Genomic DNA, 18,449 nt, shown 5'->3' on the forward strand with positions numbered 1-18,449 from the left:
GCTCAAGGACAGAACTGACATGGTCAGAAATGCTGCAGCCATGTCAGACTACAAACCAGCTACAACTGGCATCCCACAAGGCTCGGTCCTGGGACCTCCCTTGTTTGGTATATATTTCCCATAGGTACAGGCCAACATGGAAGGACTGTGTCTGAACAAGTTTGCAGATGACTACAAACTGGGCACCATATCTGACCCTACAGCTGACACAAGCATCCTACAAAAGGGCCACATAGAAATAGACAACTGGTGTCAGAGCCATGTCATCAAGCTAAATGCAGAAAAGTGTGTAGTCATCCCCTTTGGAAAAACAGTAAGTGCCCACTAATAACCACATAGGTGTTAACCCATTAAGTACTTTAGAAGAATTAAGAGACCTGGGGACACAAGTTGATAGATATGTTGCATTTGACAACCATGTGGCTGTAGTGGTTACAGAAACATACCATATACCCACCTAATCATGAAGGTATTCACATCTAGATCAGGGGAGGTCATCGTGCCTCTTCAGTCATCCTTCATCAGCCTCACAATTGAGTACAATGGCCCCTGTGGGATGTACTTTAGCAGACACCTCCAGCAACTGGAAAGACCCCAAAAGTACCTCACCAGGAGGATCAAAGAGCTCTAACAGATGCCATGTGTTGCCTGATTAAACAAACTGCAGCTCCACACAGTGCCATACTGCCTGCCCAGAGGCAATCTGTGCCTGATGTATAAAGTCATGTCCAAGCTGGAATCAATAAACATGCTGCACCTTGTAAAATCTGAATGCCAGTGAGCTATGCACGAGAGACCTGAACCCCAGCACTGACATAAATAGGACATGCTGTAGTGATTGATCCATAACCCAGAAGATCCCTCCACTCTTGAGTAAACTCACAGTACAGGTTAGCCAGAGAGTCCCTCATTGACTCTCTTCAAGAGGAATCTTGATGAGTGGATGGGAGATGGTGGGTTTACCCTGGGTATCACTTTTATGTCACGGGTAGACAGAGGCACAGTATACTAACCTTGAAATATGTCATGGCAAACTCCAGTTACAATGTGTGTTGAAGGACAAACACACTCTCTGACTAGCATTAGAAATGGCCTAGGGCACATAGCTAGTGTTTGTCAATGTCCACCCAAGTTGCAGAATACACTACCAATGTTGGACAAGCCTGGTTTAAGTAGTCCATATCTGAACAAAATGCAACATGGTCATATTTGCACAACTGGCTCTTAACCAGTCTGGTGTGCTCACTATGAATATTTAAAGCAGTGATAGGACTGAAACCCAGGATACTGTCCACCACAGTGAAAGTACTGAACCAGTACAGTATACAATATTACAGTGTTTGGTCAGTATGAAAGGATGTTGGCAACTGTATGCAAACTATCCCATGGAAACCCTGCAGGCACAGTATAATCCCTGTTGGGTTCAGACACAAAGCAGTTGGGCAGTAAGAACACAACATGACTTCCAACACTCAACTATAAATGTGAAATATTGTTGAAGTTCACACAGAACCACAAATGTGGTGGACCTCAGATTTCAACATATGGAAAGCTCACACTGGGCATGCTCGCACACTTTGATAAATGAGACATATGTCAGGCAACAAGCCATGGAAAGCCTGAACTGGGCATGCTCACACACTTAGGCCATGTCTCAGTTTAGCAGTTGGCCACACATATCTGGCATTTGTATGTGTTAAGCCAGGAACCTCCCACAATACAGCAATCTGCCCAGTGCACACAGTTAAATGACAACAGAGACATAATTAAAATAGTGGATCCCTCTCATATTCAAACATCTTCCACAGATACACAAGTTGTTCATAGAAACAGGGAAAGCTACGACAATAAAGACCTGCAAACAGATTCTCAGCAACAAATATTGTGCATCTGAAAATTAAACATATGGGTGTAGAGGTCAATACTAGGCTGTTTGCCCTAGGGAATACATATGCTTAGCCAGAGTGTGTTTGGCGTCTGCCTCCCCAGTACAGTAGGCTATGTGCCTCTGTAAAGTAGGTCACAGAAGGCACCATTTAAGGCTAGTGTGCTTTGCCTCCATCCAGCAGGGACACAGTGGAGATCCCAGGGGTTGAATTTGCAATGTCACATCCATGTGGCTGGAGTTTGCTGGAAGAGGGTTGGCGAGGACTTATAACAGTAATTGGGCATCAATTACAGACTGAGGGGAGCCTTATCTGCAGTGCCTGGACAATTTCACTGTCAACACTTGGAAGTGATGATTTTGAGGGATTGAAGTGTCTTGCCAATACTGTTCAGAGACGTCCTCCCTCTGTGGGATATTGCACTGTAATGTAGTAGCTCTCTCCTTCTGTTGCGCAGCTTATATATGGCTGGTGTACACCAGACAGGTCTCCTGTTGTGGAGGAGTCTTTGGTTTATTTGGGATAGCATGATCAATGCAAACCTTCCAGATGCTCATAGAATGCAATTGTCAAGGATTATGCAGAGTGTCCTGTATAATCCTCCAGCATGGGTCCTTTGAAGTCTTCCACCCCAGTCTTCACAAGTGCAAAGTCTGCTTTTGATAAATACTTCGTTTGCAGTGACTTCCTTGCCTAGGGGTGGGGATGGGATATGGATGTCCAGGGAAAGTTGGTTATGGTCAGATACTAACAATGCTGGTCTACCTCTGGTGTGGAACATAGAGTCCCCATGTTGCAGATGGTCAGGTCCAATATGTATTCCTGCTTGTGGCTGTGGTGATTGGTCCTGCCATAGCACATGGATTCACAAATTGTAGTGGCTGTAGGGTGATGTTGTTGAGGCCTGAGTAGTTCCCTCATTCAATATACCTGCACCTGAAGTTAACAACTGTAATGGTGTATGTGAGCACCTTCATATCCTACACTGTTCCCAGGGAAGCAAAGTGTGGTTCCTGGATATGGGAGGGGTGGTCTGAACTGGTTGTGTTGTGTGTTACAAGTCCTGTGGTCACGAAGCATGGTATAAAACATAACCTGGCAGTGCTGATGTGCAGATGTGACCCTGAAGTAGGCGTCTGTTAATGCATATATATGCTATCCCCCTTACTGACAGATAGTAATAGATGTACATACCTCTTTATAAATAATGATGTCAGCACCCTATATATACTGCAGGAGAAGAAAAGATACCCAGTAATTCGAATAGCGCGCTCTGCTAATGTGTCTCTCTCAAGTGTCATAATATAGTTAGGTAGAGGTTTGAATCCCGCAAATGCGCAGTGTGTGTGTGTGTGTGTGTGTGTGTGTGTGTGTGTGTGTGTGTGTGTGTGTGTGTGTGTGTGTGTGTGTGTGTGTGTGAGTGATTGGGGAGGGGGGGTTAGTGTGTGTGCAGTTCTGTTTGAAAGAAATGTCCCTTTTGGCAACTAGAAGAACACACTACATGATGTACATTCCTCTTTCTAAACACTGATGATGTCAGCATCCTATAAGTATAGCAGGAGAAGGGAAACCTCCCAGCAATGCAAATAGCATGCTCTGCTAATGTGTCTCTCTCAAGTGTCATAACATAGTTAGGCAGGGGTTTGAATCCTGCAAATGCTCAGTGTGTGTGTGTGCGCAATTCTATGTGAAAGAAATGTCCCTTTTGGCAACTAGAAGAACATACTACATGATGTACATTCCTCTTTCTAAACACTGATGATGTCAGCACCCTATAAGTATAGCAGGAGAAGGGAAACCTCCCAGTAATGCAAATAGCCCACACTGCTAATGCATCTCTCTCAAGTGTCATAACATAGTTAGGTAGGGGTTTGAATCCTACAAATGTCATATGTGTTTTTGTCACACAGTTTGTCCATGTGTGTTGGGTGTTGCTCTTAATATTGTATGACATATATTATATCAGTAATTTCAATGCACACATGAGGTATGTGTGTGCCACATAGACATATGTACCTGTGACCTTAAATAGTTCCCATGTGTGAAGCCTGCCTCATGTGAATACATGGAATTTGCATTACAGAACTTTTTGACTGTGGTTTTCTGTGCAGGGGCTGCGGTTGGTATGTGAATATACAGTGAGAGTACTCTATGGTGTCATCTTACCAGTGAGGGATACACTTCTGGTCTGGAGCATAGAGTCCACATGTTGGTGATGATCAGGTGCAGCATGTTTTCCCCTCTTGTGGGAGTGGTAACAAGTTGTTCCATAGCATTTGACTGTATGGATTCTAGGAACCTTTCACCTAGGGTGTTGGAGCTACAGTAATGCTCCCAGTCTATGTGTGGGTAAATGAAGCTGACCAATATATTGTTGTTTGGAGACACCTGCATATATACATGTGTTCTTAAGTAGGCCAAGTGGGTTACCTGGGTTTAGGAGGGTGGTCTGTAGCAGGCTATGAACTGGAAGTCAGTTTAACCCACTGTTAGTTGCACGTAGATAGTCTGTGATGCGTCACGCTGTGGCAACAACCTGGGGGTGTGGGTATAGGTTCATAGGTTCATACTAGGCTATCTGCCCTAGGGCATATATAAGCCAAGCCAGAGTGTGTTTGGCTTTCGCCACCCATTTTAAATTAATTTTGCTATGCCCTTTTTCGAGGTTAGTATACTGTGCCTCTGTCTAACAGTGACACAGAAGTGATACCCGAGGTAAACCTACGATCCCCCATCCACTCATCAAGATTCCTCTTGAAGAGAGTCAATGAGGGACTCTGCCTAACCTGGACTGGGATTTTATTCCAGAGTGAAGGGAGCCTCTGGGTTATGAATCTGTCCCTCCAGCATGTCCTATTTATGTCAGTGCTGAGGTTCAAGTCTCTCGAGCGCGTAGCTCGGTGGGATTTGGATTTTCTGAGGTGCAGCATGTCCATTAATTCCGGGTTGGACATGGCATTATACGTCAGGCACAGATCGCCTCTGAGCAGGCGGTATGCCACTGAGTAGAGCTGGAGTTTCTTTAACCGGGCAGCATATGGCATCTATTTGAGCCCTTTGATCCTCTTGGTGAGGTACTTTTGGGGTCTTTCCAGTTGCTGCAGGTGTCTGGTAAGGTATATCCCAAAAGGGGCATTGTACTCAATTATGGGCCTGATGAGGGATGAGTAAAGAGGCACGATGACCTCCCCTGATCTAGATGTGAATCCCTTCATGATTAGGTGGGCTATATAAAATGTTTTTCTAACCACTTTGGCCACGTGGTTGTCAAATGAGAGATTGCTATCAACTTGGGTCCCCAGGTCCCTAATTACTTCTTCCGTACTTAATGGATTACCACCTATGTGGTAATTTGTGGGCACTTTGTTTTTACCAAAGGGGATGACTATACATTTTTTGGCGTTTAGCTCAAGGCCATGGCTCTGGCACCAGTTGTCTGTTTCTATGAGGCCCTTTTGGAGGATGCTTGTGTCGGCTGGAGAGTCGATTATAGCGCACAGTTTGCAGTCATCTGCGAACTTGGTCAGCCACAGTCCTTCCGTGTTGGCCTGTACCTCCGAGAAATATATACCAAACAGGAGAGGTCCCAGGACTGAGCCTTGTGGGATGCCACTTGTAACTGGTTTGGAGTCTGACATGGCTCCAGCAATTCTAACCATGTGGGTTCTGTCCTTGAGCCGTTTTGCAACCCATCTAGTGACATAGGGGTTTATATTTAAGCTGGTGAGCTTATCTATAATGCCTGAGTGGGGTATTGTATCGAAGGCTTTTGCAAGGTCCAGGTAGGCTGTGTGGACCACCTTCCCCTCGTCAATGGCCTTGGTGACTGTTTCAAAGAAATCGACCAGGTTTAAGAGGCAGGATCTGCCCTTAACAAAGCCGGACTGGGTAGGATCCAGTGTCTGTAGGTCCATGATGATCCTTTCCATAGCTTTGCAGACCAAGCTAGTCAGGCTTATGGGGCGATAGTTTCCAGGATCCATTGAGGCACCACCTTTGTGTAGAGGGACCACTGTTGCTGTACGCCACTCTTTGGGTACATATCCTGTGGTAAGGCTGAGATTGAACAGTAGTTTTATGTTTGGGTTTAGCTCTTCTTGGAGTTCATGTAGGATGCAGCCCAGGACACCGTCTGGTCCCAATGATGCTGTGTTTTTTGCTTTGGAGAGGGTGGCTCTTACCTGAGCATCTGAGATGTCAGGGGGGCAGCACTCTGCTGGGATAGATATTTGCCCTTCTGGTGGGGAGGGGGGGGAGTTTGTGCTGAACCTGTCAGCTAGGATGTTGGCAATGTCTTTGGGTTCGGTGTATTTTTTGTCATTTTGGACTAATTCTGAGCATATCTGGGAATTCCCACCCAGGTTCCTAACATAACTAAAGAAAGCCTTGTGATTATCCTTAGTGTCCTGTGCAATTTTTCTCTCGAAGCTGGCCTTAGATGATTTTATGAGTGCCCGTAGTTTTTTGCTAACACTGATCAGAGATGCCTTCCCTTTTTGGGATTTTGCTCTATCATGTAGTAGCTTCCTCTTTCTATTGTATAGTTTGTTTATGGCTGGGGTCCACCAGACAGGACGTCTGCCTTTGGAGGATTGGGTCTTGGTTTTATTTGGGATTGCATGATCCATGCATTCCTGAAGGTATTCATAGAATGCGTTTATAAAGGATTCTGCAGTCTGGGCCGTATTTTCCACAGGCCCGGGGGCTTTGAAGGATGCCACCTTGGTTTTGAGGAGTGTGAAAGTTGCTTTAGAGAAGTTTTTCACTGTGGTTGTCTGGGCAGGGGGTGGGGTCGGGATGTGAATATCCAGTGAGATTAGTTTATGGTCTGATCTTACCAGTGAGGGATACACTTCTGGTCTGGAGCATAGAGTCCCCGTGTTGGTGATGATCAGGTCCAGTATGTTTTCCCCTCTTGTGGGAGTGGTAACAAGTTGTTCCATAGCATTTCAGTTTATAAATTCTAGGAACCTTTGAACTAGGGTGTTGGAGCTAGAGTAATGCTCCCAGTCTATGTTTGGGTAGTTGAAGTCGCCCAATATAATGGTGTTTGGAGAGACCTTCATATTTTCCAGTGTTCTCAGGAAGGCCGAGTGTGGTTCCTGGGTTTGGGAGGGTGGTCTGTAGCAGGCTATAAACTGGAAGGCAGTTTTACCCACTGTTAGTTGCACATGGATAGTCTCTGATGCTTCGTGCTGTGCCACCAACCTGGAGGTGTGGGTATCTTTGACAAATATTGATACTCCACCTCCTTTTCTGGTTCGGTGGAAGTTTTGGGGCCGACAAGCATGGTATGAGGTATAATCTGGCAGTGCTGGGGTGCTCTCGGGAGCCTTGAACCAGGTTTCTGTTACTGCACAGATATCAATGTTCTCCATGCTAAGGACAGTTTCCAGTGCATGCATCTTGAGGTTTACACTTCTGGCATTGAGTAGCATTACTCTTAGTTTATTATCCTTTGTGATACCTATGGAGGTGGGTTTGTCTTTTGAGCCTTGCCTAAAAAAGGCACTATGGGGGTAGCAAGAGCCTTTGCCAATATCCATAAGCCCAGGGGTGACAGGTGCAAGCCATCCCTAGCAAAGCATTGTGGCTTGTCGAGCATGTCATCCCAGGCTGACAGGCATTGGATCCCCTTTGAATGACACCAATACTTAAGCCAGTTGTTGAAATTGATCATCTTGTCTTCATATTGTGGCATCATTCTTGGTGAGGGTAAGATGCTATTCAAGGTCAGGGTCATACCAGCCTGGACCACATGCTCAGAGAGCTCCTCTATGTCTCTTTTCATGTAGTCCAGGGAGGTACATCTCAGGTCATTCACACCAGCATGGACAATGACTGAGTCATATTTGTACTTGCCTTGGAGTGACCTGAGTGCTTGTGTTATGTGGCGGATCCTAGCGCCCTACAGGCAGCTCACTGTGACCTTCTCCTTGTTCAGCCTGGTGAGCGGGACGTCAGTGTGCCTGATGATAGAGTCACCTATTACAAGTTATCAGGTGTGTTGTTTAGCCTTAAGGGCTGTGACTGTTCAGCACACTGGCTTTGTGAGCTATGTGTTGCACGTGTTTTGTTTTGGGGTAGCAGTTGCTTGGGTGTCTGCTTTGGAGGTCTCTGCTGCTTAGGCAGATTTTTATTTAGAGCCTCAGTATGTTTTGTGTGTTTATGTGTTTGGTTTGCTGTCGTGGTAGGTCTATGTGAGACTGGAATTGTAGTGAGTGTGGTTTCCTTCTCCTCCTGACAGGTTTTGCCAGTACTGAGTTGAGAGAGCTTAGCCTCCAGTTTGGCTATATGTTTGCATCTCTCACATGTGTTGGAATTTGTTGGGAGGAGGAGAGGGTTCTCTGTGTACATGAGGCAGTTGTAACATTGCCTCAAGATTCCCAAATTCACCAGCTGGACCGGAGAGGAGATTGACAACTGACCTTTGGACATGCTAGAATAGTATTGGGAATTCCTTTATAACTGACAAAAAAGGGCCAATGGGGAAGAAGGTACTCAAGGGGAGTTTGAGAGGGTGTAATGCTTTTAATTTTTTAGTGCTGACTTATATAATTGCTTTAGTGAGCAAGTGCCAGGTAACTTAAATGCAAAAATGACAAACAGTAACTTTCTTTCAAGTGAAACAAGGAAATAAGTACAGTAAGCAATGCAGATGTCACTAGGGATCCACAGAAGCACTGAAAAGCCGCATTTTAGGTGGAATTAGCATTACAGGGAAATAACAAGCAAACAAGCATACAAACAAAGCTACATTCAGCAGGCCTGGATCTAGTCTATGCTACAGCAAACAAGGTATACCAATTTCAGTAAGAAACAGTTCAAATATGCAGGCACTATAAGCCTTTAACCAGAAATTCCCAGCTCAGAAGGGCAGAGTCCAGCCTCTCCTCTCACAAGAGTGCAGACCATGAACCTTCTTAATGTAAAATAACTGGCCTGAAGCGCAAGTGCTTAAACCAAAACTAATACACTTTTAGAATAACAGACACTGAGCCCTCAATCAGCAGTTCCCAACTTAGAAGGATGTAAGCTACCTGTTCTGCCACCACAGTATCCTTGACATTTAATGAGACTCACCCTCCTGTCATAGTTAGTTCCGTGTTTTGGGGCTGTCAAGCATGGTATGAGGTGTAACCTGGTAGTGCTAGGGTGCTCTTGGGAGTCTTGAACCTGTTGTCTATTACTGCACAGACATCAACATTCTCCATGCAGAGTAGAGTTTGGACTGCATGCATCTTGCGGTTTACATGTCCATCATTGAGTATCATTACTTCCATTTTCTTATCCCCTGTGCTACCTATGTAGGTGGCCTTGTGTTTTCAGCCTTACCACCAGAATGCAAAGATGTGCAGACATTACACTTTTGTAATTAATAGTGGTGTACAAAACAATACAATGACAATCATACTGTTAATGCATCAGGCATGCTGGGATATAGCCACAATGATATCATTACACTGTACTGTTAACAGCATGATAATATTACTACACTTCTATGTAGTCACCCTGTGCATCAGCACCATGTTAACCTGTTCCTGCATCAATGTTACAGATTGCAGGAGGTGGCACAGTTTCATCATATGCACAGGGTGTGTACTTGGTATGCCTGAGTCTGCCACTGATACAACAATCGACATGTATGTGTGTGTGTGTGTTAGTGAGGGACAACAGTACAAGATGGGGCAATGTTGATACGGTGTGTGCATGTATGTGTTAGCCCTAGGTGTTAGCATTATACATGTGTGTATGCATGCACACAGTTCCACCTCGTGGCTGCCATATACGGGTGTTTGTGGATAGCCACACACTGTATCTGCCAGGTCATACAGATCACTGTCTCTGGCCACGGACACGGTACCTGTGCCTGGCAGGGGTGCTACGGACAGTATCAGGTACTAAGCCAGACTGGGTACTGTCATCAGAAGCAGTTGATTGATGACTGGACACATGTCCCTGCTGGGACTGTCCAGAGCCACATGCACATGGTCTCCTAGGGCGGACTGATGACAGCACAGACCCAGCATTGCTGGGGCTGGTACTGGCACTATGGGAGCAGCTGCGGGTTTGTTGTCATCCGCATTGACTGCCAGCTGCTGATGTTGCTGGCATACTTCCACGTCGACACCTCAACTGTCCTGCATTGCCCTGGCTCATGGACATGTAGTTGTGGAACAGATCTAATGTGTCCCTCCAACGTCTATCAATGACCTCGGTGAAATTATGGATGGCAGCCGCAACGTCACGCATAGTGTCATTCATAGCAGTGCGATGTGCTCTAAGCTCCCTCAGACTCTGCCTGGTGTACCGTTCCATATGTGCCTGTGCCTGCATTACAGCCCAGAACATAGCTGAGGTTGAAAGACCTCTGTGGGCAAGTCTGACAGGGGCAGTATGACCACGGATGCTCCCACGAGAACCCCTGGACATCTGCCTGTGTGGTACCATGTCAGGACTCTGGCCATGGCTGCGGTGAGGGGATGCATGTGCCACTGATACCACATTACCCTGGTCAATGCCCACTGTATGCTGTCCCTCACCTAAGGACATTGGTGGCAATGGATGTATTGGTAGGATGACTGTGCGCATTGATGGGGTTGACTGCTGTGTACTGTGGATTTGCTGACCAACAACAGACCCTGTCACACCTCCCTGTGCCATTACACATGTATCATCATTATCATTATCCCCAGCAGTGGCTTCAGGTTCCCTGCTGCACATCACCAGAGCAACACCAGAACCTGTGAGAGGAAGACAGGAAACACAGTTTACAATGTATACACAATGTTACCACAGACGCACACGGACACATGCACACATGCACACATGCGCACATGGGCACATGCACACATGCGCACATGGGCACATGCACACATGCACACATGGGCACATGCAGACATGCACACATGGGCACATGCACACATGCGCACATGCACGCATGCACATACACATATGCACACATGGGCACATGCACACATGGACACATGCACACATGGGCACATGCACACTCCTCAGTACATGAGATACAAACACACAGACACAAACACACCTGCAATCCAACACATAGCAATACTGTTTGAGGGTATTATTACTATTATTATCATTAGTATTAAAAGTATTGTTATTACACACTCACTAGCATGGATTGGCTGCCTTGCTGTTACACCAGAGGGACCTGCACACATAAGACATTTATTGTCAGTGGGCACAACTGTGCCATTGATACTGTGAGTATGATACAGTACATTAGTACAACAGTTGGCTTTGACAGGTCTACTGCTGATATTGAGAATATCAATCTTGCACAGTAATTTCCAGGATAACAGCTACAAACACAGTACACATCTCACACATGCATAAACTACCAGTGTAGAGAACAGTCAACTATAGATATGGCATGTTACCTGCATGCTCCATGTCCACATGCTGGGTGTCTCCAGCCTCCATCATTGCACATGTCTGCGGATGTTGTTGTTGTTGGGCTGGAGCCACAACACTTAGGAGGAGCTCCTCTAGTCTGGTGAGGGGGGGGTGTATAGCTGCCCCACCACCTGTGGCAAGCTGTTGCCTGTGGATATCAGACGCATGCTGACAGACATTTCTAATTAAATCACTGCAGTGATGGCGTACTTGCTCATATGTCCGGTTATGCATGCCTATGTCATTTACCCGATGGACAAGGTCTTGCCACAGTGCAGTCCTCTCCTGCTGCTTCTGGCTGGTTCGGGAAAAGAGTGTGGCAAAATCCCGCACCAGGCTCTGGTGTATCTCCTCATCCTCTGCAGCCGAGTATGAGGGGTTGCACTGGTGCACCATCGCCCTGGAAGGAAAAGAAAAATATGTGAGCAAGTAATATGGCACACATAATACTCTACTGTAGTGATATCACTTGAACTGCCATATATAGCATCTGTCTGTCTATTGGGGGATACACATGTAAATGACCACATATCAGTGCTCAGCCAACAACTGTGTGACAGTGACTGGCATACTCCGTACAACAAACTAGTATACACCAGCAGTCGACACACTGTTTGAGGTCCAATGCACAACCTCACACTGGGGGTATGTATCAAGGTAATGGATGGGGAACATTGTCAACCCATGCAATGCATGCAATGCACAGTTAAAATTTCAATGGTAATGCACCCTAGTCTTTGCGGCCATAGCCCTACCTACACCACAGTCATATACAGGGAACTACAGCACAACATATGGCAATGTAGTATATTTGTATCCCAATACCTGACATCTTTCTCTGGCCTCACACCAAGGACACACACTACCATGACAGACACAAAGTCATGCTGAACAATCACACCATTACAGACCTTGCACACAGTCAGTGGCACACTCATTCCACCTCACATAGTTGGTATTGCAATGAGTACATGTGTGTGTGCATTGTGTCATAGGTAGGTAGTATGCTATTGGCCCTGGTCCTACAGCAGCATACTGTTATGCTACCCTGCCCCTTGGGACACATGTAATGTAATTGTACTTGCTCCTGTCAAACAGTTACACAGGGTGGCTCATATGGCATATTACCTATCTGCATAACATTCAACAGGGGTATGTCTGACATCTACTAATGAGGAGCCTTGCTTCTTAATGCTGGGTGGTTTACTCCAGGGTATGGCTTATTTGTGGGTAGGAACCTGTACCTCCACCATGGGCTCTTTACTGCGGTGCCAAGGATGACAGACATAGGTCATTTAGGCTGGGGATATTGTGAGGTGTTACCATGGTTGTTGGACAACTGTTATGGGTGTGACTTAACTATGTATATCCAGCAGTGGTAACCTCTGTGTAGGTAGTATGAAAGGCACTCTATCTGTGGTTTTGTCAGTCACTCTGCATAGGTAATGTGTTTGAGGGCATTATCACCGTTTGTTAGGTATGACTGTGTCCTTCCCCCTTTCTGTAGTTGTCATGGGAGGTACATACTGTGTAGGACATTGTGAGGTGTAGAGGGGTACAGTGGCCTACATTTCCCTAGCTGACACACCATTTGTGCTGACACGTACCATGTACAGGGATTACAAGACTAGTGTGCCACTGTGAATATCAAAGGGGAGGCTATTGTACACTTGTTTCCCATGTTCCCTTCTGACACATCCAGTAGTAGGCAGGCAACCACCTATGTGGTGGTTAGTGGTGTAAGTGTTTTGGAATGGGGTATGGTACTCCAGTATCCACACTGGTGTTCAGTACATGCCTTTGCCATCAGGCACCTGTTGCAATACATCCGCACACATGTGCCTCTCTCAGTATATATATATATATATATATATATATATATATATATATATACACACACAGAGAGAGATATTCATATATATCTCTAGACATTCATATCTGTCTGTATATATGTATGTATCTATATATATCTATATATGTATGTGTCTATTACATATATATATGTATATACATATTCTATCTATCTATCTATCTATATATGTCTATCTATTTATACATCCCTCTCTATCTATGTACACATATATGCATATTATATATATAACCTTCAAATACATATGTATGTCCAGCCTTCACTAACAGTTGCAGTATGTCCCCTGCTATGCACATCTTCATATATATATATATATATATATATATATATATATATATATATATATATATATATATATATATATATATATATAGATACAGACTGCTAACACATATGGAGGGTTCACAGTATGTAGATTATTAGATTATGTAGCTTACATTACCTTTGTTTCTCACTGCTGTTTGGGATGGCTTGCTGCTGGCTGGCCTGCTGATGGTTGCCTTGATGGTTTTTATTTTTATTTATTTATTTTGGTGTCTCTCTCTGTCTCTCTCCCCCTTCGGTTGTTGCAATGAAACTATTGCATGTGTGGACTGGGAGTACAGGCTGCTTTTGTAGGTATCTGCACATGTGCATGTGATGGCCTCTGCACCAATTGTTAGCCAGCATTTACTAATTGCATGCAGCCTGCTGTGTGGTAATTGCAGTTCTCACTGTGATTTCAGGACAGTGCTATAAAATGTTAGGTTAGGTAGGCGTAGTCCTTTCAGATTTTCAAGGTGGGAACCATGCTTGTATGCTGTGGACACTGTTCTGTGAGTGTAAAGGTTGGTATGTCTCTCATATTTAAGGCTGTGTTGTAGGCACTGAAATGCATGTTGTACTGAAACCTGACTATTGCTTCCTCCAGTTCATTCTTCTCAGTGTGTATGTTAACTGACACCTAATAATACTAATACTGTTTAAATGGGAGTATGTGGAGTATGTGCTTTCCTGTGGGACTTGTGAATTAACTGGTATACAGCAGTGGCTCTTGCAATTTGTTGCTATGGCTTCACTGTTTAGCCTTTACATTCACTCATTGAAGGCCTGCTAAGTGTCTTTACTGGAATGTGTTGCTATGGCTTTCCTATTTTCCATTTACATTCACTCCTTGCAATGCTTGCTATATTTCTTTCAGCAGCAATTCCTTATATGTTTGGTGTGGTTTGGTGGTACTGCATGCAGTCTGGTCTGGCCAAGGTGTGGGACTTGACACCTACAAGGGTATTTTATTTTGCTGCTGAGCAGTAGCGGGGCCTTGTACTTTGTACTAACAGTTATGGATAGCAGGCACATGCAGGGCTTGTAAACTGCTATACTGTCCTTATTTTATTAGTTGGCTGCATCCTTTGATATTTCTGGGTTGTACTCCTACATGAGGGTGTGCTTGTGGAAGCAATTCTACAGCTATTCACAGAGTGTGTGACAGCAGACAGAATGATATGCCTGTGAGTTTGTGACACTTGCAGGCCTCAGATACTCTCAGGTGTATCTTTTATCAGCCTCAGGGAATGGTACATATCAGTGAGATACACCCGTGATATATTTCAGATATTCTGCAGTTGTGACTGTGGGGTATTTTGAGCATATGTATTACTACACCATTTCTGACATGCAAGTAGTGCATACTTTAAGTAATTGACAGTTACCATTACATGGGATTCCACACCTTTCTGCCTACTGTTAGTACATTTCACAGGGAGTCAGTGGGGCACAGTTAACATTTGTTTTCAAATCAGGAACATCCCTGTAAATCAGTCACAGTTGCGAGGTCTGGCCTCTTGCCTATTCAAATATGGCAGTGTTTATCCTGCTCTGATAGTGTGTGTGGTTTGCAAGATGCTACTGTCACATTATTACCTACTAGCTACCTACTAGCATGGCTGTTTCTCTTCTTACACTAATGTAATGCAAATCCACAAGAATTGCCAGTAAAGATGCAAGAAAAGCTTTGTGTAATAGCCTTCCTATATTCCCTTTACATTCAGTCCTACTATTTCATGATATATTGCTTTCAGCACAAAGTTTTTGTATATCAGTCATGGCTTAGTGGTAAGTCATGCAGACTAGTGTTTCCAAGGTCCTGGGTTCAAGACTGACAGAGGAATTTTATTTTGCTGCTGAGCAGACTACAGGCCTTGTCATTCAGAGTGACTAAGGCACTTTTAAGCAGTTGTAAGCGGGTTAGCACTGGTTTGCACAGTGCTCACGCATGCGCACTGTCACTTAGTTTCGTGCACACACGTTTAGATAAGCACACACAAACGCACACCCGCTTACAACTGCTTAAAAGTGCTTACTCTCGCTCACACCCGCACTAATTTCTTTGAAAGAAAAGAAAATGGGGAGATAGGAAAGTGATGAAAAAGGGGGCAGAAAGAGGGTAGGACAGTAGGAAAACAAGCTCGGGATTTGCAGGAAGGATGTAGGAAAGGCCCATAGCTGCCCATTTCCTTATCAGCAACAGCTGTGCATATGTGTGTAATTTGGTGTGAAATTTGAAACCTTCCACCCCTGAGAGAGGGGTGAGGACAACAAAATATGTTGTACAGCCAATTGTAATTACCAGTTCACATGTCCAGCAGACATGTCTGCAAAATGGGCAGCTATGTATGCGGCGTAATTTTTTTGCGGGAACAGAGTGCCCTTTTTTTATTTATTTATTTTTTTTTCAGGTGAGAGTGGAATGTGAGGTACAGGAAGTAGGTATATTTGGGGAGGTAGGTAGGGGAGGTTAACAGACAAGACAAACAAGACGCATACAGGGGCGGAGTATGACACATGTGGGGGGGGAACACAATTGACTGGGACGGATGTTTGGATATCACGAGCCCATGAGCCCACAGATGGCAACAGTGGAACTGAGATCCCCACCCATGGGCAGTTGCCACTGCGCCTTCACTGCCCAGGATGGGGCTGTGCTGGGGGCTGTGTAGGATGGGCAGCAGGCACACCCGTGAGTTGCACCACCCGTGCCTCAAGCTGGCATAGGGGTTCAAGCACAGAATGCCTGATCTCGCTACGCACCACAGACCGGACACTTTGGAGGGTGAGTGGACGTTCTCCTCTGGCCACGCTTGCAGAGGGGGGATGAGCCCCATCCCCAGCAGCGCTTCCACCCGAAGGTGGCACAGGGCCACCGGAGGCGGTTCCGGCCTGTGCACTAGTGTCAGGTGCACTCGCCAGCTGAGGTGGGAGAGGTGAGTCCGCTGGAACCCGCCTTCCCTGTTGTCCTATGTTTAGCAATATTTTATGACATTTTGGGTTGGTAACAAACAATACCATTCAAAATTTGTTGCAACAGCATGCATCAGTATTCCCATTAACCAAACACCCATGAATTCCAAACATTGAACAGCAAGCATAACACATGCATATTTTGAACAACAGTACACAATCCAACAGCATACAGGGTTGATTGATGGCAACAGGCCATCAGGTTTGGATATGTGAACAGGGCACATGCATCAACGTACGTGCAAATATGTATGAACCAACAGGACAAATGTCCATAGGAATTAATTGTGAATACACATACCCAGTTTGTTGTGGAATGGCATTATTTGTGAATATAGGGTAGGGTGAAGAAATATTTCATTAACAACTTCAACTACCTATACATATGCTGTACATTTCTAGTAGCTGCAGATATATATACCCTACAGGTCTTAGTACAGTTTCCTATATGTAACCTTAGGAATGTTGGTGATGGGAATGTTACTGCTACATTAATATACATTGCATTTTTATTCATACACGTTCATATCTGGCTGTGTTCAGGTACAGCATCCTGCTACATTTGATTTATATGGCTCTAGACAACTGTGGATGTTCATTATTTCATACAACCATACTATCTCCATATTGCAAGGGTACAGCAACATATCCAAATTGTGGGACAGACACATTCCAGCTTCAGTACTTTATTACAAACATTTCACTGTTTGGTTGTGGCTGTCTCATTCATTTCATTATGTACTGACTGCAGTATTCTTTATTCAAGAGTTATTACAGCTTTCTTGGTGGATTCATACCTCTTTTTCACACTCTCACTTGTTTTATTTTTACAATTCAAGATGGTACTTTATTCTAGGCGTTATTAGCATGTCTTACTTGGTTACAACAAACCTTTCCAACAGACTCACTTGTTTCATATGGCAGATTTTTAAAGGGGATGTATTTGACACATGTCTATTGTCTTTAGCTTGTTTACCACTAATTTTCAGGCTGCAGCAGGTTATCTGATATTACAATACAGGTGGAAAATCTCTATTTCTGACTTGTTTAATTTTTATTTCTGGATTACAGGCTGCATCACTTATCTAATCATACAGTACTAGCAGAATCTTTCTTCTAGTGTTATTTGAACTTTATTAATATGTAACTACACTGAACTCTTTTACAAGCTGTCTCACTTATATTGTATAACAATTACAGAAAAATAATTACTAACCTGCCTGGTGGCACAACCACACCAGCCTATCACCATAGGCTCACCGATTCGCGGAACGCACACCTGCAGCTGTAATGTAAATAAAGTAATATTGGAACATACATCTCCATAATATCAGCTAGGATAATTTCTTACATACGTAATTACGTGGATACTTACTCATTAGTGAGGCGTTGGGCATTTGCTGGGCCTCCTGGATCCAACGGTTCAGTTGGTCCTGCTTTCATCTCTTCAGGTCCGCATGCTGGTGACAGACCTGTTCACCAGTCCTTGGTATGCCTGTGGCACTGCTGAGATCATGTGCCAACCGGTTCCATGCCTCTGCTTTGTACACATCCCACAGAACCTGGCCCTGCATGAGTTGAGCCTCATGATCGTGGACTAGGAGCCAAACCATATATATGGACTCCTCAATACCCCACCTCTGTGCTCAGAAGTGACTGCCCTCTCCTACACCTCCCATCCTGACTGCAGATAGGTTCCACAATCAGTTATGCTGTGTATTCCTGCCTATGGGGCTTATATATGCCGTTTTTCCCGCACTTATCTGTGACTGGCCATTTTGGAAATGTATCAGCTTGAAAAAACCTGCTTTGTCATGCTTCTATTTCCATTCATTCCTATATATATGCTAATACTGCATTTCTCAGTACAACTGTCATGGCTTAGTGGTTCAGTACTTTGACTATGGTGCACGGTATCCTGGGTTTGAGCCTGGGCATTGCTTTTTTTATTTTCTGACTGTCTACACAGGCTAGGAGGTGTTTCTGTGTAA

Source organism: Protopterus annectens, chromosome 6.part1, assembly GCF_019279795.1.
Source record: "Protopterus annectens isolate FY-2018-M chromosome 6.part1, PAN1.0, whole genome shotgun sequence".
In the NCBI taxonomy this organism is placed as follows: domain Eukaryota; kingdom Metazoa; phylum Chordata; order Ceratodontiformes; family Protopteridae; genus Protopterus; species Protopterus annectens.